Genomic DNA, 22,987 nt, shown 5'->3' with positions numbered 1-22,987 from the left:
CATGCCCTTGACCATAACCTGTGCAGGCTTGATCAGTGAGGATAGCTCATTCCTCAGGTGTTCTGTAGCATGAGATTAGTAAGTCAAAGAGCCCCAGCCAAAGGAATTTAGAAAACTATGCTGCATATCCTTCAGGCTTCAAAAGCCCGCAGAGCAGGGAGTTTGGGCTTAGGGTACTTCCCACTTGTATAACTGTATTTTACATTCACAGTCCTGCTTGGAGTTTTCATTCTCCTCTTGTCCCAACCTCCTGTGTAATGTTTATGCCTTGCTGGAAGGCTCACCCTGGAGCTAGCTGCATCTTTTCGATCAGCCACTTCTTTCTCTCTGCTAAAACTGTGCCCATGGGTGTTTCCCAGGTGAGCAGCTGCTGCCCCAGTCTGAATGAGGTGAATCATATAACTACAAATTCCCACTGTAGTCAGATCAGACTCAAGCATTCCTGCTTGGGAAATTGCAGCCACAGTGTGCCTATGTGTTAGATTTTCTGGAGCACTTTCTCTAATACATCCATTTTCTTTTTTCTCCCCTCTCTGTGTTACCTTAGCTGCAGAGACCCACATGCTCTCTGTCTGCTTCGCACTGTTTCCTACAGCTTCTTTTCTGGTGCTCCCCCATCTCCGTTCTCCTGAAGCTCTCTTAAGTTCCTGCCAGAAGGATTTGCTCAAGTCTTACTCTGCTGTCTCAGGTGTTCTGAGATGCTCTCTTCCTCAGTCTGTGTAAGGTGCTCTTTCTCTTCTGTCCTGTCCCAGCATTAACTCCTGCTATTCTCCCAGATGTCTGTGGGTTGTTACATTCTCATTAATCTGTGCTGCTGCACAGCCCTGTGCTATGTTGTGCATTTGCCTGCTGTGTTGCCTTAATGAACTGATTCTGTGGAAAAAGCTGTTTGCTGTAGTAGGTGATTGCTTTGCCAATCTCCTTTCCCCCAGGAGACTGGAGGGAAATGATAGGCCTGGCTCCAGTGAATCCAAATCCAGACCTGTCTGTACCAAATAATGGTGATGGAACTGGTGAGAACATTGACCTGATGAGGAGCTTGTTTCTTTGCTCTTTTCAGAGACAAGCAACCTTGGAAGAAAGGAGGCACTTCTGACAGTGAATGGCCTTCTTGTCCCGGACCATGAATATTGCAGTTATGAACCTGCAACAAAACTGCTTTCACCTAGTGCTGAAATGTGCTTACACTGCTCAGAAAGGGTGGATGATTGATTAGAAACTGTTATTGTTCTGATTCAGATACTTAGGGCTTCTGCTTTTTATCCCCTTTGTTATAGCTGAGCTCCCCAAAAATGCTGATCTCAATGGGCATGTATACTTTGATGTTCAGATCCTCGCTAGCACTTCCTGAGCAGGAAGGTCCCAGTCAATAGAAACTGCTGAAATGTGCAAAGAAGCATTTGATTAAACAACTGTCAATGTCTGATTGCTCCTTCTCAGCCAGTTTGTGTCAGCCCAGCTTGGAATGAAAAGAAACTGTTAACTGTGTGTTGAGAAGGAAGTCCACTTTAAACCCAATGGTAAATCACCCTCTGGTTTGATCAATACAAATTGTCAGAGAGGGGCAGCTGCTATTGGTTCTTGAAATAGTTCAGCTTTAGATCGGAACAAAAATTTGTAACCTCTCAAGTCATTTTGTATTCATGCAAATACCAGCATTCAAGCAAAAAAGCATCTGTTTCACCTCCCAGTCCACAAATCCCAAACAACTTTGAGAGCAAACCATCCCAGTGTTAGAAGTCCAAGCAAACTTTCTATTTTGCCTCAGTTTGTTCAGAATTAGATGTGGGGTAATGCTGAGTGCCTTTGCCTACTTATAAAACAGATTGATGCAGTCCTGGACAATACTGAGAATTACCTTTCTCTGCTTCTCATGTCATAGCTGTGGGTGTTCCCAGTCTCCCATGTCTTGTTTGCACAACTTTGAATTTAAATAGCGTTGCCTGCATAAGTAGCATTTCCTAATCAACAGTGTTTTCATTTGCTTTGAACTTTGCCAAAGTTTGCTGTTTTGGTTACTGTTTTGCATTCTGAATTTCAGGATTTCAGGTCAGACCTGCTGAGGGTTTGTTGCTTTCAGAAAACAGAATTTGGAGAAGAAAGATGTACCCTGACTTCCGCTAGCACTGGCTAGACATAATGGAGGAGATGATCCTTGCTCTAGTGACACGTGTCTGCTGTGGAAGGAGAGAACTGCCTGCAGCAGTGTGTGTGTGGGCAGGAGGCTGTGTGATGAAGGCATGTGTTGATTGTTTTTGCTTTGTATTTCCCCAGGTATAAAATAGATACACTAGTTTTGCCAAGTCAGAGCTCCCTCCTGCAGAAATGACAGAATCAAGTCTTCTCTGCGGCTTGTAATGGAGCTCCTTGAACATGAAAGGGGGACTTGAATTATGTTCAGCTCAGGAACTCTGCACCTGAGGCTGCACCAAATGTAGGTAACAAAGGAAACTTTTGGGTGCATTGCCCGTGTTTGTTATAGATGTTGGGTAGAGCATAGAAAATGAGGCTCCAGAAAAAGCCTGGGTAGCTGCAGAACAAATAAGTCTGAGCTTTGCTGGACTCAAGAAACCCTGGACTGACAAGCAGCAGTTGGTAAATGATTCTGCCAAGCTAAGAAGAAAGTAGGCACTGGGGAGCTTAATATAGTGATCTATGAGTCAGGGAATCTTGAGATGGCTGGAAATCATGGACCTCCATTTCCCTTACTGAGTACCTTGAGGCTAAGTAGGACTATTCCTTGGGTGGCTATTATAGTTACCGCAAACTAGATGAGGACAGAGCGGTGATAAAACAGCAAAGTTTTTCAGCTGATTCATGGAGCCTGTTAGTAGGGCTCCTGGCAGTAGAAATTGCAACTCTAAGTTGGATGCACCTTGCTTTGCAGAATCAAGATATTTGATACTTTAGAGGCCTAATTTAGATTTCTGTGGCCACTAAGTCTTGCCTCCACCGTTGTCCACATACTTCTGTGTCGGTTTATCTGCTGCCACTGCATTCTTGACAAGAGAAAGGCAGATCTCTTTCACTAAAAGTGAGTTTTAAAAAATTTTGGCTGGGCCAAGAACTTTCTGACTTATTTGTACAGTGTGAGTTTGAGCATGGGCTGTTTTTCATAGTGCTGTTGCAGTTACTCTGATTAGAGACCTACAGTTCAGTTTGGTTTTTACCTGCTGATGCTACTGACCTGGGAAGGCAGAGGCACTCCAGTTCTTGGTGCTTACCTTCTGGGGTTGCTTTTGCAGCAGAAGAGAAGCCTGTTGTTTGTAGGATGTTGATATTGGAAGTGTGTTCTGCTCAATGACACTCGGAGCTGCAGCTGGCCCTTGTATTAAGCTGCTGATGTGTTGTGCAGTTGAACACTGCCTGGATTTAATCTCTAACCTTTGATTGTTCTTGAAAGCATGTTCTAGGGATTGCATTCCCACCCACACTGCTCCTATGACCCTTTCCATTTCCTGGGTGTCTAAGTACAGAACAGAAAAGATTCATTAACCTGGCAAGTAACCTCTTTTTATGGGGGAAGTGATTTTCTGTCACGCTCTGTTAGATCCTATTGATTTCTGTTTTTCCCCTCTTTGGCCTCTTCTGCAATATATTCTCTTCTTTGTCATGCTTCAGTAACAAGGTGATATGTGATATGCTGGTGTTTTGGTGTTGTTTTTTTTTTTCTTTTTCTTCTTTTTCTGTTTCCTAGGCTGGGATCTCCTAAGGCCATTGCTGAAGTTGCCAAGGCTCTGCCTTTTCTTGGAAAGCTTTGTTGTTAAGGTAAACTGTTGTTTAGTGATGAGATACTGACATCAGGACTAAGACCTCTTGGCTGTCCTCATTTTTTCTTGACACTAAAGAGCATTTTCTATCCTTTTGCACTCTTTTTACATTGAACAATTATTAATCTCCTGGAAAAGGTACAAAATGTTTGCCATGGAGTTTGTAACTGCGTGTGAAATAGAGACCCTCAAACCATCAAGCATGCCTGCTCTTTTTGTCATAGGCACTTTTGACTGCTGGGTCCTGGATGCTTTTGCTATGCCTGCATACATCACACCTACATCCCTGACTCCCGAGCTGAATCTTTGCAGTAACTAGTTAGAGAAATAGTTTCCCTCCCAAAAGTATACTTGCACTTCTCCTACTAATTTTTTAGCTTTCACAGTTACAAGAAGCCATATTCTGAAGAAATGTTTGGCTTTTATGTTGCCTACCCCTACTGCTGTTCAGATTCAGTTGATCAGAATGAGGACCTCCGAAGGGAGAAATAACACTCATTGTGGCAAGACTTGACCAGGTTGGCCTAAAAGAAGATGCATGAAGAGCAGTTACTATTAATTTATTAATATTACTCTTTTGAATGTAAGTCCCCAGACTGCTGTGTGACTGGTATTTTATGTGAGAATCTGACAAGGTGCAAGCAGGCCATGAAAGAGAAGTTCTATCTTCTGTGCGTTTTCTTCCATCCATTCTGAAATACATGCTGCTGACCCAGAATCCATGCCTTGGGTAGAACTTGTCCAGAATGCACTAGGGACTTGCAGGCTTTCTCCTTGCCCAGAGTAATTCGTAGCCCCTTGGGTATTTTGTCTGCGTGTGGAATAGGAAGGTTGCAGCTGAATTAAGTGATAGAAAGTCTACGTGTGCCTATGGGAAAGGACTGTCTTTGGAGGAGAAAGTGGAGTTGGAAGCCATTGTTGCAAAACTGGTGAAGCTGGCTGTGTTATTATCAGCAGAAGGTATCATCAAACTTGCAACTAATGGCTAGGGAGGCTTTGAAAGGATATTTGTTCTCCGGTGTAAATGCTTGGCTGGAGCTTGGTCACCAGTCCCTACAGGGTGCTAGAATGTTTTTTCAGCCAATATGAAGGCTAAAGGGATTGTGTTTAGGGGTACCTGTTCTTTGTGCATTAGGAGTGGAACTCCCTGCCATGTGATGCTGCTGTGTGGCACAGGCAACCACTGCTTCCTTGAGGACTTACCTGAGGATAGTTCTTCCTCTGGAGGGAGAAACTCAGGAATCAGCCCTATCTTGGAAAGACTGGAGGAGAATGATGGGGCTGTGCTGCAGGTGCCACTTCTCTCATTCTTCTGTTACTGACGATGAGGAGAGTGACAGATAAACCAGCCAGTGCGTTGTGGGCTTCTTGTTACTCATTATCAAAAACCTGCCAGCAGCCTCCTTTACACTGTCACAAGCCAAGGTTCTGGCTTTGTCTCCAGTCCCCTGCTTTACCCCAAGTCTTGCTAACGTACATGAATGCAAAGTCCTGAAATTCAGGTTCATGGTTCCAAAGTTCATGGTCTTGAGAATAAACAAAAAACTATTGTGATGGCTGCGAGCTGGGTACCCCATTAACCCGGAGTCATGAATATTTATTACACTGGATTACAAAAGAACATAGAGACTATATTGTATTTCCTATAACTTTATTTCCATGGCATCTTTTTCTTGCTGGGTCACTTTAATGTAAGCTTTGCTTATTTAGTTGCACACTTTAAGCCGATTAACTTTTTACTAATAAAATATGTGTTGACTCCCTTTGTCCCAGCTCCTGTTTGTTTGTACCTACACTCCTGCAACAAAGAGTCGCAGAGAACTGCTTTAAGCTTTGGATAAATCCCCCTGCTGGAAGCTTTGAACAAGCTGAATGTGTCCGGGGGTGATTTCAGTCTTGCATTTTCTCTCTTGCCCTGTCAGTGCCTGGAAGTTGGGCCTTGTAGAGCTAACTCTTCTGAACACCTCCTTCGTTTCTGAAACCATTTGTGCTGCTATGGAGTTTGGCGAGACCAATTCAGCCTGTTATTGTTATTCTCTGAGCTGGGTCAGAATAAAGCCAGCTTCTTACTACTAGTGATGGGGGGGATTGGGGAAGCTTTTCTGCCATGAAGAATGATCTGTGGTTCTTTATGTTCAGTAGTTTCCCAGCTTGTAACTGCATTATTCCTTCTTTGCTTACAAGCCTTCCTCTGCCATTCAGTGCACAACTGTTGGTTGTTCTCAGATAGATGATTACATCCTATCTTTTTTTTAAAGTTGCTCTATAAAAACTCACTACTGGTGGCAGTTGATGACCTGTGACCAGAAGGAAAAAGAAGGTAGGCAGGATGCAGAAACAGAAAGAAGAAGGAAGGCCCTGCTTTGCAGCCTACTGCAAAGAGAAACAATATCCTCCTTGGGATGATCTCCCCTGCTCAGAAGCTGGTGATGACAGTGGTGTTGTAGCCATTGATTTTTGTTCTGCATTCCCATCCCATGAACTGGCTCTGCCTGGGTAGATACCCTATTGCTGGAGACATTCAAGGCTAGGTTGGATGGGACTCTCAGCAACCTTGCCGTGCTGTAGGTGTTCCTGTTCATTGCAGGAGTGTTGAACCAGACGACTTCTAAAGGTCCCTTCCAACTTTAACGATTCTTTGATTTGATGCAGACCAGCAGCTGCTGGAGCAAATTCCTGGGCGCTGTGTCTTTTCTGATCAAGCACAATAAAAGTGTCCTTCTGCAAGAAATGAATCTCATCCCTTTTGTGACCTTTTATTATTATTTTTTTCCAGTGGGACTGGTGACTGTGTCTTCTGTATGTACCCAGGAATTTCTCTGACAAAGTCTCACAGCTGTAGGAAACTGGAACCAGTTTGCATTTTTTGGGGCTGGAGTTCTTCCTGACAGTGGTCTGCCTGGGGCTTGGAATTTTTTTTTTTAATTCTGAGCCAAAAAATGGCTTTTCTGCCTCCAAACAAGGCTAATGCAGAGAGACCTTATTGGCAGAGTTAAATTCTGGCAACTGTCTCATAGCAGCTCTGCCTCCTCTCCCCTTTGCCCTCTGCTTTTGTCAAACTGCAACCTCCCACTTCAAAGACAGGCACACTCCTGACACAAGACTATTTGCTATCCAGAGGGCACAAACATCTTGTCAGGGGAAGAAGTTGTTTACATTGTAGAGACAATTCATTAAGGCTGGGAAATGTCAAAATTGAAGTTGCTTTTGCACATTCAATCCAGCCCTGCTTATGTGTAGTGATAGTCACTAATTATACGATTGCATTACGCTGCTGCTGGAATAAATCCAGCTCTGGGGTGAAGCAGACTGATGATGACAGGAATCCTGTCTCTTCTCTTGCAGAGCCAGGGAGGTGCACAGTGAGCAAGGATGAAAAAGCTTCTGTTTTTTAGACAGATGAGTGGCACCATGGCAGAGTGCATACTGATGCTCTGCATGCTTTTAAGTGAGCTGTAGCACCAGTCTTTTCAAAGATTCTTAATACCTTTGTGGTTTTCTAGGTTTTTGACATGGGAGCATATAGATAACTTGCAAAAGTGCCAAGTGCTTGCTACCACAAAGGGGGAATCTAAGCTCTGACACAGAATGCACCGTGCTAATGTACAAGGCTCAGTTGGGGTCTTTCAGAGAGGGATGGCCAGCAGAAGCAGTGCCTGCTTGTGGTTGTGTATTTCATATAACGCTGTGAATGTTTGTGAAGGCCTGGGGTGAGTGACTTCGGGGTGATGCTTTGTTTTCAGGACAAGACTGGAAAGGGACGGATGGGTGTGCTGCAATAGGAGGCCATCCTCTGGCTAGGGAGGGCTCAGCAGCTGCTCTGTAAGTCAGCTGTGTCCAGTTATGCTGTAGTTGTGGCCACTTTATTCGGTTTAAGTCCTGGCTGCTGTCTTTCCTCCCACCTTTCTCCTTCCTTTTCCTTGTATAACTGAGCTTCAGGGAGAGAATGTAATCAGAATCTGATCTGGTTGAGAAGTTTTTTATCAAGTTGGTTTCCACACAGACTGATTTCTTTGACTGGTGTTGCTTCCCAGTTTTGTGAGTACTTGTGGTAGCTGGAGTGGTCACAGAACCAAGTGGCTGCTAAAGAGGAAAGAGAGAGAAAACAGCTGCCTTAGGGGGGTAACCAACAGTTCTGCAGGCTGCAATCAGAGTGAAATAATATTTTTGTTTTGCTTGTCCTGTTGTGATCACCTGCCTGGACTGTCATGGCTGTAGCTAACTAATCCTCCAATTTTCATGAAATTATAGATTTTATTTGTTAGTGATCAAACAGGACTAGAAAGCACTAACAAGAGTGTGTTACCAGTTTATTGGAGGTGTGGAAGGTAGACCATATTTGCATATGCATAGAATCACAGAATCATAGAATCATAGAATTACTCAGGTTGGAAGGGACCTCAAGGATCATCAAGTCCAACCGCAGCCTAACGATAGTACCCTAATTCTAGCTGACTCTGCTAAATCGTATCTCCAGGCACCACATCCAAACGGCTCTTAAACACATCCAGGGATGGATGCATGAAGCACAAGCCGTGTTTAATGTCATTTTGTGCTGGATGGCTTTAAAAAGTTTCAGTGCATGAGGAAGCGAAGCTATGTTAGGGTGGCTTCTCTTTCTTCCATTTCCAAGGATATGGAGGAATAACAGTAGCTCCTTCAAATTCCTTAATGCTGTGGTTTTATGCTGGTTCTTGACAACTCTTGTGATGTGATGCTATGTGGTTTACCGTGAAGGGCCTTCAAATGATTAACAGTTTCCTCCTGAGATTCTTCTATCTTCAGAGCTTTTTATTCTAGTCTGGATGTTGGTTTGTGAATAATTATATATTTATTAATTCTTTTAAAATGGCCATGAATTAATTTACCTCTATGCAGAATCTCCAGTGCACTGATTTCCATTCCTGGAGTGTTGTTCAGTAATATTCTCAAAAGTTTACTGGGTGAGACAGACTGTAATGCATAGCCTGAGTTTGTTCCTAGCACTTTCTGAGGGCAGCCATTGCAACTTCATGTGCTCCATATTTTCTGCAGAGATCAGCATAAGAAATATCTCTCATAACTTGGGCCCAAGGCAAGAGGCTGAACTGAAGAGGACCCTGTTACTGATGGAGAAAGTATAGCCTATAGCATGCTGAATCACACAGCTTTTTCATTCATTTCAGCTGCTTAACAGGATTACATGAGGAGTGGTTTCTGCCTCCAGGCACTTAGTGCCTATGGAGATCTGCAGCTGTCTGGATCGGTTAAGTGCAAATCTGATGACTCCCCTTTATGCAAAGGAATGTATGAATTACAGAAACCATGTGAATCAATTGCATGGGAAATTTTTCAATTGCTTCAACCTATGTGAGATTTGAAGAGGACTTTCAGTTAACTGTGTCTCGTCCCTGACAGTTTCCCCCTTAATGAGAGGAGATGTTTCAGGATGGCCACTAGGTGTAGGAGTAGGATAGTTTTGGTGAATCTCCTTGCCTTGGCCAGCGGGAAACAGCGCAGTGTGCAAACGAACCGAGATTGCTTGCTCTTCTGTAGCATGACTTCCTTTTGAAGTGACCAAGCCTTGACACCCTTCAGATTGAGAGGGAAGGTAACTGTAATACCTAAATGCTCCCCAAGAGCAGATACTGTGTCTTGGGTATGGAGCACTAGGCTGAAGAGCTGGGACATCCAGCTCTTCTTTGAGTTCTGTGGTAAAAAACTGTGTTGTGTATTCAGGACATCCTAAGAAACGTATATTTGGATGACTCTTTGGGATGTGTATTTGATGCCTGATTCACCAAACTTTGTCTAGAGAAATGTGACACACTTTACAGTGCAGCGCCTTATTCCAGTGGATGCAAATTCTGGACTGCACTTTTCTTAGAATGCATGTATAACATGCCTTTATTAACAAGCAAAATATTGTCATCTATGTTCTTTTCCCTTTCAGTTTTTTTGAATTCTTCTGATAAGCTCCCCTGCGTTTCCAAATGGAGATGTTTATTGTCTGCTTCCCTGACTGGATTTAATTTTAGAAGAGCAGTAACTGTGAGTGAAGTCCTCACCTATCTGCTCAGGCTTCTGATCCACCTGACTACGGACTGTTAGTTTGCATGTGGTCTAGATTGAATATGCTGTTGCCGGAATGGAACATAGTGGGAAGCCACAGTGGATGCAATAAAAGTGAGAAGGCAGTTTCAGATGTACAGCAAAATATTGAAGCATACATTTCAAAGATACATAGGGTATAAGAGCATCATTTGTGCTTTGGGGAGTTCTAACAGATACAGCCTCATATCTGTGGTAACATCTGGATGACAAGTGGGTAAAAGTCACTCCTGTCCTAAGAGTAACTCACTTCTGTGGAACCAGGAATAGGGGTGCTTGCACTCTGTGACTTGGCAGACCTTCTTCACATGCTGAGGTGTTCATTACAGGTCTTCTATTTGTGAGCCTGCAAGTGCGATGCTTCAGGGATAGGACCCTGGCAGGAGTCAGCATTTAGACCAGTCAGCAGCATTCCAAGGAGAGGGCACTGGGGAAGCCCAGGCAGACCTAGGAACAAAGGAGCTGTTGCTTGGAGCTGCATGATGAAACCTTTCTCTGTGGAATCTGGACAATCTCCCCATTTATGTATAAGTGGCATTTGGTCACAGTTTTTGGGCAGCATATGGAAACTGTTTAAATTAGCTGTATGAGCCATACGTGAAACAGATGCATATTCTTGAGTAGGCTTTTGTAATTTACATTTGAGCAAGTGAAGGGTACATCTGGCTTGCTTGGTGAGTGGCAAGCACGTCCTCACCCACAAATAGTTGAGTGCTTGAAGTGAAACAGAACCAAATATTACAGGACATATACTGATTAAGACCAACTTCTCAGCAGCACCTACTGCATAAATAAGATGAATAGATATAATAGCACTTGATCCTTCATTGCTTTCCTGACTGCTCACTGCTGGTGCAGTGATTAGTAATTAGAGGGACATGAAACCTTGATGAAGAAAGCAGAACTGCTGTGGCTTTTGAATCCTGATAGGAATTTCATATGGGAAAAAAGTGCACCCAAAAGTGATACCTCTAACTGGAGCTGTGATGACCTCTGAACTTGTGGAGCTCTATACTCTGGGAGGACTGTGTTGCTACACAGCCCTATGTGCTCACTGTGGTGCATGTGGCTGGAAGCAGGACAAAATGGCTTTGAATATAAAGAGCATCGACTTTATATGTGCCAGCTGTTACAGAATAGACCAAGGTGATAGCTGCTGAAACTGTGGTGATGTTTGTTGTGGTTGTTTGGGTGGCTGAGTTCAGCTGTGAGGCAGTAACACTGGAAGACAAGAATGGGAGAGTTTATGGCACTGGGTTCATACATGCAGTAAAAGAAGAACTCTGGGATGAGTGCTTTTAGGGCTGACAATGAAACAGATTTTGGAGCATCAGAAGGAATCACCCAAAGGCAGGCCATAACAGGGTATGAATCACTGCTACAGCAGCAACACTGATTTGATGTGCCACACAAGAATGTTTGTACAGCAAAGCATTCATTTATGGGTATGTTACTGACAGTTATGCTCACCTCCAGCACTGGGTGCGGATCTGAGTGCCACAACATGAGAAGGACAGAAAGCTGTTAGAGAGCACCCAAAGCATGGCTACGAAGATGGCGAAGCATCTGGAGAGTGAGGTGTGTGAGGAGTGGCTGAGGTCCCTGTGCTTGCTCAGCCCAGAGCAGAGGAGCTGAGGGCAGCCCTCATGGCAGCTGCAGCTCCTCTGGGAGCAGAGGGCAGCGCTGAGCTCTGCTGTGTGTGACAGCGACAGGGCCGAGGGAACGGCATGGAGCTGCGTCAGGGGAGGGCAGCTGGGGGTGAGGGAAAAGGTCTGCACCAGAGGGCGGTGGGCATGGAACAGGCTGCACAGGGCAGTGGGCAGCCTAGGCAGATGTAGAAATACCTACAGATGTCTCAGTTTTCAAAGGCATTAGGCTTTGGTGGTTAGAGTGTCACCAGACAGTTGCAAGAGAACTGTGTTCCTTCATAGCTTTGCTGCTGGTGGTTTGTGTTTTTTTTTTTCTTTTTTAATTTTTTCTCTTTTAATTTATTTTTTTTTTTTCTTAATTGTGATCACTGGAGTTCATTCTTTCCTGCCCCTCATCCAAAATGTAAGCTGTGCAGAACTCCCTGGGCCGTAATCTTGCAAATGTTTGCCATTTGCTGCCACTGCTGTTCTGTGAACCCTGGAGTATGACTGAGGTGTGTTAGGGGTGCGCATTGTGCCACTGCAGCAAGATCTGGGGTTGCACTGAGCAGTCTGACTTTTCTGAATGGGTGTTGGCAGCACAGAGAAAACTTTCCTAGGTTCCCCTCTCCTCCTCTAGCTCAGGTTGGGGCTGAAAGAAAGGATCTGCAAGCAGGAGCCTAGAATTCACTGCAGCACAGGTGGTAAATATGTCCAAATGTAGAAACAATGTGTTCTTGAAGCAGAAGTATTGAGTTGCCACCTGAAGCAGTGATTGAGCACCTGGTGGAAGGCAGCGCCAGCCCAGGGGAGTTCAGGTGCATGCAATGTACCTGAATGACCAGAAGGGATGGAGCCAGGATCTGTCCCTTACAGACCTCATGTAAAGGTTGGCAAAGAAATGAGGGTGTTTCTTTAGAGATTCTGTACCTGAGGTCTTCTGAAGGTAAGCAACTTCTTTCCTTCGTGTCTGTGCTCACCGCTGTTGCATTTGAACAGTCCTGGCTTGCTGCAGCCTAGCACCTTGCTACTGTGTTATTGTTGCTGTGCTTTCCGTCGCATTACAATTAATATTAAATTCTTAAATTTAAGAAGTGAACCCAATAGTTGTTTGATGTCTTCTCTGGCAAATGTTGATGTTTTGGGTTGCGGACAAGCGTAGGTGAAACATCTCCTGTGCTTTGAGCTCTCCTTCTTGTTTTGTTCATGCACTTCTTTGGACTGTTTTTGCTAGTGGTGAGACTTATCAGGAAGCATCTTTGTCACATGCATTGCTCTAGTAATGTTTTGCGTGTTGCAGGGGGTGGAGCGCTTCGTTTTGCATATTTTTAACCCCTAAATACTTGTGGTGAGGCCAGTCCAGGATAGTGGCTCGATTCTTCATGAGGAAGGGCTGCAGTCTGCTGTTAAGGTGAGCAGTTTCTCTTCTACCTGTTTGAGGTGCTACTATGATTTTCTGTGTGCGGTATCTCCTTCTGATGGGTGTTTGTACAGTTTCATTTTAAAGGGAAAAGAGAGGGAAGGAGATAAAATCTGTTGGTCTCCTCTTATGGATTGTTGTTGTTGGGAAGGAAAGAAGTATTTTTCTTGTGGCTTGCCCTTTATCGGTGCAGCATAAATGCCATGTTTCATATTGGATCTTAGCTCGGCACATGCCTGGGACAGTGCTAGTGTCTTATGCAGCCAACTTGCTTGCTTGATTTCTCTTCTAAGCTTGTGGTGTTAAGTGTTCTACTGGATTAAGCTACAATACACAGTCACTTGTTTTGTCTGCTATTACTGCTTACTTTTTCTTGACACTGTGATTTCATAGCTTGCAAGAATCCCAGTCCTGTGGGGGTGCCAAACCTTCCGCTCCCTGGAGTGAGCTCAGTGCTCTGTGAAGGTCCTTCCTGGTTGGCATTTGGAATGTGGCATTTGCCCATTTCCTGAGATCTCATACAAGAACAGCTTCCCCCCCCCCCCCCCCCCCCCCTCCTCTGTTCTGCTCAGGCACCTTTGCATGGCTTGGGAAATAAATTCTAGTACAGTCAGGAGGTGATTTGGGGGTATATATCCCATGCTCCCACAATGCCATTCTCTGTCTGTTAATCTCATTCTGATCTCTTCATTGTTGTGTTTTTGGCAACCAAAATTCTCCTCCCAGGCCTGAGAATTTAACATCAGCACATTTGCATGACTGATCAGATTTGTCTCGCTTCTATGATGACATTGTTTCTATGGAAAATTAATGGATTCTCACGTTGTACTTTTAATGGCTGAAACCAGCTCCCTTCCATCCCCAAACTCAGAGGGGAAGTCTGTAAACAGCTCAAATTAGCCATCCTCCGTAAATAGTTCCCATTTCTTTCGTACCTTCTGTCTGCTTCTTTGCTTTTTTTTCCTGCAGTGCTGCAACACTCCTCTCCTGGTGCTGGTGGATGAAGAACAATGAGTAAAATGAGCCAGTGTTTGCTTTCCTTGTCTAGCCCATGAATAGATGTGATCTATCATGAACTGCCCCCTTTCATCCAGCACTGTGGTTAGAAATTGTTAGCCTGTCTTTAAGTTTGCTCCAAATGGGCTGGAATTCTACCTTCCTTTTTTTTGAGGATATAGCTTAGCTAATGGTTCTGTTCCTGCTCATTTTTGTGATGAGCCTGTGTGTGTGTGCATATGTATTTTCTGCATGCTTGCTTAAGATCACCTGTTCTCTAGCTGCACTGCTTGGGGCTCCAGTCAGGTGACAACACCTAATGCATCAAGGAAAGAGGGCAGTTTTTGCAACAAAATCTGACACCTGAAGAATAAATTCTATTTCCAAATGATACAGTTTAAATGAGTTGTGATGGTTCACTTGACACTGTAGTCATGGCTGGTAAAATGACTTTAAGGGGAGAAAATGCTTAGCTGTTGAACTACTCTAAGTGAAGTTTAGGATTGCAGCAGTCTTAATTTTTCACCTGCGTCTCTAAGGTTGTTGTTCCTCAGCTTCATTTGAAAGAATGAATCCAGGGCAAGTCCCAAGGTGTGAGAGTTATCTGAGGAGAAGAGCTAGCCGAGATTGATTCCTACCAGAAGACTGAAGCTGATGGCTGAAAGATTCAGAAAGTTTTTGTTTTGTGGACAGTTGGTGAGGGGTGCGCAGTGCTTTAGGTCAAGGTCTCGGTACCCATGGTACTGAGAAAGTGTCGTTGAACAAGAACCTGAACCTCAAGACAGCAATTCGTCTTTGAAATGGGGACTATGTTCCTGGCCTCTATCCTGCAACTGTCACTGTCATACCTGAGTCAGAAACTGCTGTCATGCAGTCCCCGTGCCTGCCCTTGAGGACACGTTGGAAACAAATCCACAAGACTTAACTCTCTGCCCCATTCCTGTCTTCTCCAGCAAGCTTGAAGGCACCCTTTGTGAAATCACACAGCAGTCAGACCTTTCCACTTGCTCCTGATCCAGATGAGAAGGGCAGACTTTGGGCAGAGCTTCTCACCCTGCAGCTTTGATCACTTGTCTGCGTGTGCTGGGATCTTTCTCCTGCTCTGGGTGTACATGTTCAGCAAAAAGCTGATGGACTTGCATATGAGTCCAGAGAAGAAGAGATGCATGCTCCTTGCGAGACAGTATCAATTCTGACCAAATGCCTGTGGAATTACTGACAAGTGGTGAAAGATGTTTGCTGAGATGTCTCTGAAAACCAGAGCCTATATCTCTTACAAAGTGGGAAGAAGGGATTTTGAAAAGAACTTGTTTCACTTTGGAGCTATAGAACTACACTTGCCTGTCCTTTTCCTAACCCAGACTTGCCTTGTGGACTAGTGTGTACTTCCTGCCAAGGATCCTGCTTTCAGCCCTACAAGTCCAAGGTGGGGTGGTGTGTCTCTTAGAAGGTAGATGTGTCTGTTGCGAAATTCACCAGGATGAACTTGGTGTTTCTGTGTTCTGATTGTCGATCTGGTTATCTGAGGTTAAAAGATCAGACTGGTACATCAGGCAGGGGGTCATGTTTTCTAGTGAAATGTGTTTTGCCTTAGCACTTGGGTAATTAAGGTGTGCTCCTACAAATGACAGACAGAAAAGTATGGGGAGCATAATGTCTGAGTTAATTAGAACAAAAATGTTGTCAATGGTATAAGTTAAAATGCTGAAGATATAGACACAAAGAGGTTTATTTGAATTCTTGTGGTATGGGGAGGGAAGGGCAAAAGTGAATCTGCTTTGTACTGACAGGGCCTGGGCTGAAGCAACTGACTGTACAAAGTGTTACTTTTCTGGATGTAGTTGTTGCACGAGGCTTTGGATTATATTAGTGAGGATAAAATGCCTCCAAGTGAAGGGCCACAAATCATAACTGGGCCAATAGGAAGGGAAAGGGGACTGTAAAACAGGAAATCAATATAATACTCTGTGGGTGTTTGCAGCGTGCTCACCCTTCCTTCAAATTGCCAAAGGAAAGATTAATTAAAGTTATATCGAGCAGCAAAAATGATGGAGGGTGTGCAATGGGGCTTGTGTGGTATGGCTTTCCCCGTAATTAATTGACAAAGGCACACTTGGATTTCATTATCCAGAACCTTGCCGTCTCCTTCTCTTAAAGGACAGCAGAAATGATGCTGTATTTCCAGTGAGAGCATTTCATATGCACTTGGGGAAGGTGAAGCAGGGAGGGAGGGGAAAGGTGCTGCCTCTTGTCAAGAAGCACCTTTGTCAAGTGCCACTATGCTCTCTTTGGAGACTATCTTTTAGGATCAGAAAACAAAACACATTTTTCTGTTGATGGTTTTGGTTCCTGGTTTCCACTCCTACAATGGTTTGTGGGAGGTTCAGGTTGGGTTAGGAAACTGTTCTTCAGGAGAGGGTGGTCAGACCCTGGAACAGGCTCCCCCGGGCAGAGGTCACAGCCTCAAGCCTGTTGAAGTTCAAGCAGCATTTGAACCATGCTCTCAGACATAAGATTTGAATTTTGGGTGGTTGTGTGGAGCCAGGAGTTGGGCTTGATGCTCCTTGTGGGATCTTACCAAGTCAGGGTATTCTATAATTCTACATTTTTAACTTTGTGCTTATTTGTTTTGGCAAGGGCATCTTACCAGGATGTGAGCTTACAGGAAAAAAAATGATATAAGGTCTTTTTTTGAGTGACCATTTGTTTTTCCCCTATATGCCTCTAAACTGTGTAACTTGGGGATTGAACAGATCCATGAATGATAGCCCTATTTAAAAGCAGTTTCCCTGCACTGTCTTGTACAGACTAGGAAAGTGTCAGATGCTCAGCTATCTCAGGTGTAGGTAGCTAGTTAGCACTTGTGAACAAAACAGATCAAAATACATTTATGTGTCCATGGTGCCTTCTGGTCATCTCTTGTCTACCTACACGTGAAATGTGACCAAGAAGCGCACTGCAAGCTGTGTACAGCTTGCATGGAGGTCCATTTAGACATGAATGGGCAAAGCTGTCTTGTGACAGAACTGCAATGGGGTATGCATAGTCATCTAAAGGAGGTAGTGTGCCAGAATGTTAGTTTGATCGCATAGCCCAACTTCCTTTATGAGAAGGGTTAAGCTGGCCCCTTGAATTTTACACATTGCATTACAGAGAAGTAGCATCCTTAGCCCTGTAAGTTGCTCCAAAGTATTACAGCAGACTTCGTCTTGTAGTACTTCTATGAATGGATGGATGTTTAACCCTTCAAAAGCCCATAGATGGAGCTGATTTACTGCCTGTGTCATGGATTTTGTGCTCTGAGTTCACAAATGCCATTCTGCATCACCTTCACTGGGAGTGGATTCATAGATCACCGGGCAGAAGTGACTACCATGGAGGTATGCAAAAGGTGGAGACCTCGAGTGAAGAAGCAGCCAACAGTAGTAGGAGAGTTATGAATATTATAAAGAAAAAGTCTTTCTCCTAACCTAATTATGACAGGCAGTATTGCTCATGCCACTGATTTTTATTTTTTTTATTTTTATTTTTTTCCCCTCAGCTCCCCATTAAAATAAGGCAGCATGCAGCCAGGAGAGAGTATGAGTTGTTCCTTAAAGCCAAATGTTATATAAGCTCATGCATGTGCTTGCAGCTTTGGACAAATACAAGCCCAAAGTGTGTGTTTGTTACTGCTTTGTCACCTTCCAGGGAAAGGCATTCATTGAACGTAAATGCTGTCTCTTGCAGATAACTTCCCAAGAGAGGGTGCTGTGGGAATGCTACATGTGATAACTTAGCTCAGATTTCTGCAGAAATCTGAATAGGGCACCAAACTCAGATTCCCACGATGTTTTGATGTTCTTGAAATGTTTGTTGTTGTTTAGAAGTGGGCCATGTTAGATGTTATTCCACAAACTGACACTTTGCAATGAAATGTCGTCATCAGGCAGGGAAACTTCTGCTTACTGAGAAGTGAATTGTTGAGTCTCTCTTGCTGGAGAGCCATGCTTGTGCCAGACAGCAGGCAGGCTGTAGGAACCTTTGCTGTATGGCCTTGTTTGCAGTAGAGCCTTCAAGCCAATTTATCGTCAAGGCTGGCCAATGGGGAACTTCTGATTTTTTTCCTACTGAAGAGAAACAGACTGATCCAGATTGAAGCACCATGGCTTAATATGGTAGTCTTGATGCTTTTCTCTTAATTATTGCTGTTGTTGCTAGTTTCCCATTCTACTTTGCCTCATGATCTGGCCTTATTTCCAACGCAAGCCTTTAGGATTTTTATCTCCTTTTTCACTGATTACTGCCTTATTTTTAAGGCTTTTCTCTTTTGTGACACAGTTGTTACTTTGCACAAGGGAATATGATTTTCTTCTTTAAGGTATGAATATTTTCCAGCACATTTCAAAGTACTTTCTCACTGCTTCCTGTATCTGCAGGTGATTCAGCAACAACAGACTTGCATGTCAGTGCATGAGCAGAAAGAAAAATGAATGTGCTGGAAATTCACTTTGATCTGTTGATTTATTTATTGCTGGAGTGCAGAAGCCCTAATGAAAGTGTGGCCAGCCCTGAAAACTAAATTTCTAGCACTCAGACCTGTCAGACTGGGAAGCATCAGCAAATGCTGAGAAGTAACTTGCAGGCTTTTGCTAGTGCATGAATAATTATAGAATAACCCAACTGTATGTGCAGCCAGCACTCCTTGCCTATTGCTCTTGTTGACAAGGTGAGATGCTGGCTTTCCCTTGCACTATTCTGGCGTGGTACAGTCACTTCTGGAGCAACAGGAGTTGGTGCCCTAGGATCTTTCCATAACCCAGATTATGGAGAAAAGATCTGGATGGGGACAAACACTGTCCCTTACACACGTGCATGTATGATTATCTCAGGGATGTGTTCAGACCACATCCTTTGATTGCACTTTTAGTCACAAACAGCTGACGCGGCTCATCACTTGAGTGACAATTGAGTCTGCGCCTTGGGTTACCTGACCGTTGCATCCATCTGGCCACAAAATTGGAGGTGCCAAGGTTACTTGTGCAAATGCTTCTTCCTCTGATGTTTTGTACTGACTCTCAGATGCTCAGGTAGTCAATCATGAGGCATTCCTTCTTGGGAGCACAGCTATTATCTACACAGAGAGGTTGTGAACACTACCGGAAACTGAGTTTGAGTCATGAATGCTGCTGAAACAAATGTGAGGCATCTGTTTGGATTCACATTGCTATTTGTTTTCCGTGCTCGTTGCTATACTGTGCTGCAGGAAATCTGCTAGGCAGGAGTAAAGACCTTCCAGCAAAAATGTGTTAAAACTGCATAGAGGAACTGAAATAAAAGTCTGTCAGTGTGAGCTGTGCCAACTGGCTGCAAGCTCAAAAAAGATTCTTGAGCTGATGGCATAAACTTAGCGTGCTTCTGTCCCCACAGAAAGAGGGTTCCTTTGAATCAGCTTGTGGAGTATAGTCCTCAATCTAGGTTCACATCCTATTCAGCACCTAAAACCTCTCATTACTTAATCAAAGCTTCACCCGGTGAGATCCTCTCTGAGGAGGAGTGGGATGGAGGTAGTTTTCCAGGCAGGCAGAGCGTGCCTGTTTCCAAGGTTGCTTTTTCTAAGAATCTATTGCAGCTGTTTCTGATGGTTGCTTCAAAATTCCTGCAGTCTCCCATGGTGCCCAGAGGCCAACTGCTTTGTAGCTTCCTGTCAGCAGGGTAAATCTATGGACTATACTGATCTTTTGGTGCTGGAATGGAGCTTTCTTGCAAGAAATCGTGACAGGCAAATGGGTGAAAGGCTCCTAGCCTTGGTTTGGAGGCTGGAGATCCATTCAAACACAGACTTTGGGTGATATTTTTCAGTTGCATCCTTCTGTTAATAAGGCTTGTGTAAACTTGGGACTGATGATGGTGAGGGTGAAAGACAGTTGTCCCTATGCATTTTGACTTGAGGAGATAAGTCTGCTTGTAACAAATACAATGATGTTGCATTTTGTTTGGGTTCTTATTCTCATGAGTAATGTTATTTTTTTTCTACTTTGTTGACTTTGAGGAGAGAAAAAAAAAATGTAGAAAGACACTTCATTGAAGGACTGGAGTAAACGTGCTTTATAGGATGTGATTTTAAATTGTTGCAAACACTTTTGTATTGACTCAGCATGAGAGACAGCAGTTTTTTTTTCCTCTGAATTCCAATTCTGACTTAAAGCTAGGGAAAGAAGATACAAGTAGGAAGAAGTAGAAGAGGGAAAAAGAAGTTACTTGAGAGCACTGTGGGAAGGAAAAGACCAGGGGGTGTTTTGCAGAGAAATGATTTTAGGAAGAAGATGCTCTGGGCAGCCACATTGCTTTGGAGTTAGAGAATGCCAGAGCCCCCCAGGCAGGTTACTGTGCAGTGCAAACACCAGCATGTGGGCTGTTCTCCTGGGGAAGAAATCTTCTGAAAATGAAGACAGCTTGCAAGACTGCTTTTTTTTTTTTTTTTTTTTTTTTTTTTTTTTTTTTTTTTTATGGTGGGTTTGTTTGTTTATTCCTCCTTTGCCTCAACAAATAAATGGTTTCCCATTGCACACGCTGGGGAGTGGTGGGGTTAAACATTCTGAGTAGCTGATGCAGACTGCTAGTCCGGCGTGGAAGCAAACTCTCTCATATTAACTGCATCAACCTCAATAAGGGCTGCTCTGTTCTAACTATCCGGAGCGATTAATGCATCATCTTAAACAAAAGCTGGCACACTATTGCGCTGAGTGTTAAGAGTTTGCACCTGGCTGTACGCTGCAGTGATTTCTGCCAAGAGCAATACTGGTTTCCAAGTTAGCTAGCCTGCTGTTAGGAGATTTTAATTTTTGTTTTTGTTTTCTCTTTTTGGAAATCCTCCCATGTTAAATTAAAAAGGAGACGTTGGTAAAGGAAATCAGAAGGGATGCTTTCAGAGGTTTAATTTGCCAGAAGTCTCTGAACTTGTGACCCTTTAAAATAAAATACTTGTTCTTTCCTGTGGGACAACTCCATTGGGGTGGAAGCAAGCATCTTTTAGGCTTGCATGCCTTTAGGAAAGAGCCTTTGACAGCACAGGAGAAGTTGCAGCGCAACATTCTCAGCCAGGATTTCCAGTGAGGAAAGTTGCTTAGCTGGCTCAGGACTGTGATAAATTGTGGTTCCCCTTGAGCATGCTGGGTCTACAGAGAGCTGGCAATAAATGCTAGGGAAATTTGGCTTTTGTAGTGGGCCATCTTTCAGGATGATGCATGGCTTTGTAACAGAAAGAGATTCCTGTGCTAAGGTTGGGAGAAAACTCTTTTCCATTGGGAATGAAAATACAACAATTCTGTTTCTTTAAATCCATACCACAGCTTCAGCATGTGCTTACTACCTTGTCCTGAAAAACAAACTATGCAGTGCTAATGGAAAAGAGCCCCTGAGAGCTTATGGTGGTGGAAATTACTCTGGGATTGAAATGGTACTATTGATTTGTTTTAGGGTCGAGAATGGATGTCCATTTGGCCAATTCAATAGTAACCTACTGAATGTGGCTGGAGAAAGAATCACATGGCATGGGATGTTGTTTGCCACATTGTTCTGAGCAAGTCATGGATATCTATATGGATAAAAAGTCTTCAAATTGCAGTCAGAGGAGAATATCACCCCGTTTTTTCTCTGTCCATTCCCAATCAGCATGCCTCTTGGCCAAGCTGGTAGACTTGTTAGTTGGTGGTGAGCTGATAGTATTTTATGTTCTCCTTTGTTCTGTATGAGGCATTTGGTTGCCAAGATATCAGGGAGAGCCTGAGTTATGCCTTTGTATAGGTTCTGTCCTAGTTTTAATTGATGTCAGTGCATAGATTAGTCTGCACTATGGAGTCTTCTGGAACTGTTGCTGTATTTCTGTACTCTGGATTTTGGTAGTGCTGTTAAGGATACACAGCCAAAAAGCTACAGTCAGTCTCCTGCAAGGCTGAGTCCTGCCTCCTATTCCTCTACTATGGCCAGATAAGCCCAGGCAGACAGAGGGAAATGGAAACAGCTGAATTCCTGCGCTCATACCAGTGGGGTGGGGTGATGTGTGGCAGCTGGGATGTGCCCTGTAGCAGGCATAGCTCTGTAGGAGTTAACTCTTTATAATTCAGTTACCACAGATGCAGTTGCAGGTTTCTGATATAGAGGCGAATATCCTGACATGTTTCATTTGGTCTTGTCAGTAAAAGCAAACTGATGAGTAAAACCTGGTGGTTACTTAGGCCTAAATTACTCTGATCAGTGATGCTGCTTGCATAGCAATGGGACAATTTTTCCCTCCAGGAATGTAAATATTGTTTGTGTTTCCATTGCATCTGGTCACTGCTGCAGAGAGCAACTAACTCTACATTGGTCCTTGCCTGACTTACTGAGTTCTCTTGAGTTGTACAAGAAATTAATTTCTCTATTGTTTATTTGGTGTGTTTTGTTTTCTTTTTCATCAACCTACACAGACTATGAATTTTAACAGCTCATTTCATAACCTGTTTGTTATCTCTGAAAGATCTGTTCTGTTTGGTCAGCTGCTTCATCATCTGCAATTACTTAGTTGCATCTTTTCAATATGAACTGTACACTGTACACTGCAGAGTCAACTGAACTCTTACAGGGTTACCTTTCATTTTTTAAAAGGGTTCCCAGTCTTATTTCTTTGAGCTTTGAGTGTTGAGGTATCAGTTTGTTTGTTTGTTTGTTTGTTTGTTTGTTTGTTTATTAATGGCGTCTGGCTGAAATTCAAGGATTTTTACAGAACTAAAAACTCTGAGAACTTCAGTCAGGGTAACTAATCCACAACAGGACAAATAAATGACATTTCTCCAGCTAAGTGGAAATGGTAGGCTGGATCTGTGGTTGGATTTAGGCCAGTTTAGCATGGTGTAGGTTGAACATGAAGTCCCACAGCTGACAGTTCATGGTTGTCCTATTTTATGCAAACTGTTAACCTGAGATGCTGTGGATGCAACATCTGTCAAAATCTGAGCTGCATCTTAGTTCTCTCCTTCACACTAGCTAGGGAAGTACTCATAACTGCCCCTTGTAGGCTTTAATGGACAGTGAACACCACCTCCATAAAGCTCAGCTGAGAGTCA

At 43.6% G+C, this 22,987-nt stretch overlaps 1 protein-coding gene across 1 annotated transcript in view; it reads left to right on the top strand.

The window, feature by feature from the left end:
- Positions 1-22,987, top strand: part of TLL2 (tolloid like 2) — a gene marked incomplete at both ends in the record, with an annotated part of 84,330 nt that overhangs the window by 6,207 nt on the left and 55,136 nt on the right. The window lies entirely within an intron of this gene.

Source organism: Tetrao urogallus (assembly GCF_951394365.1).
Source record: "Tetrao urogallus genome assembly, chromosome: 5".
Classification (NCBI taxonomy): domain Eukaryota; kingdom Metazoa; phylum Chordata; class Aves; order Galliformes; family Phasianidae; genus Tetrao; species Tetrao urogallus.
Note: the sequence above shows the minus strand (reverse complement) of the source record. Positions and strands in the feature narration are given on the sequence as shown.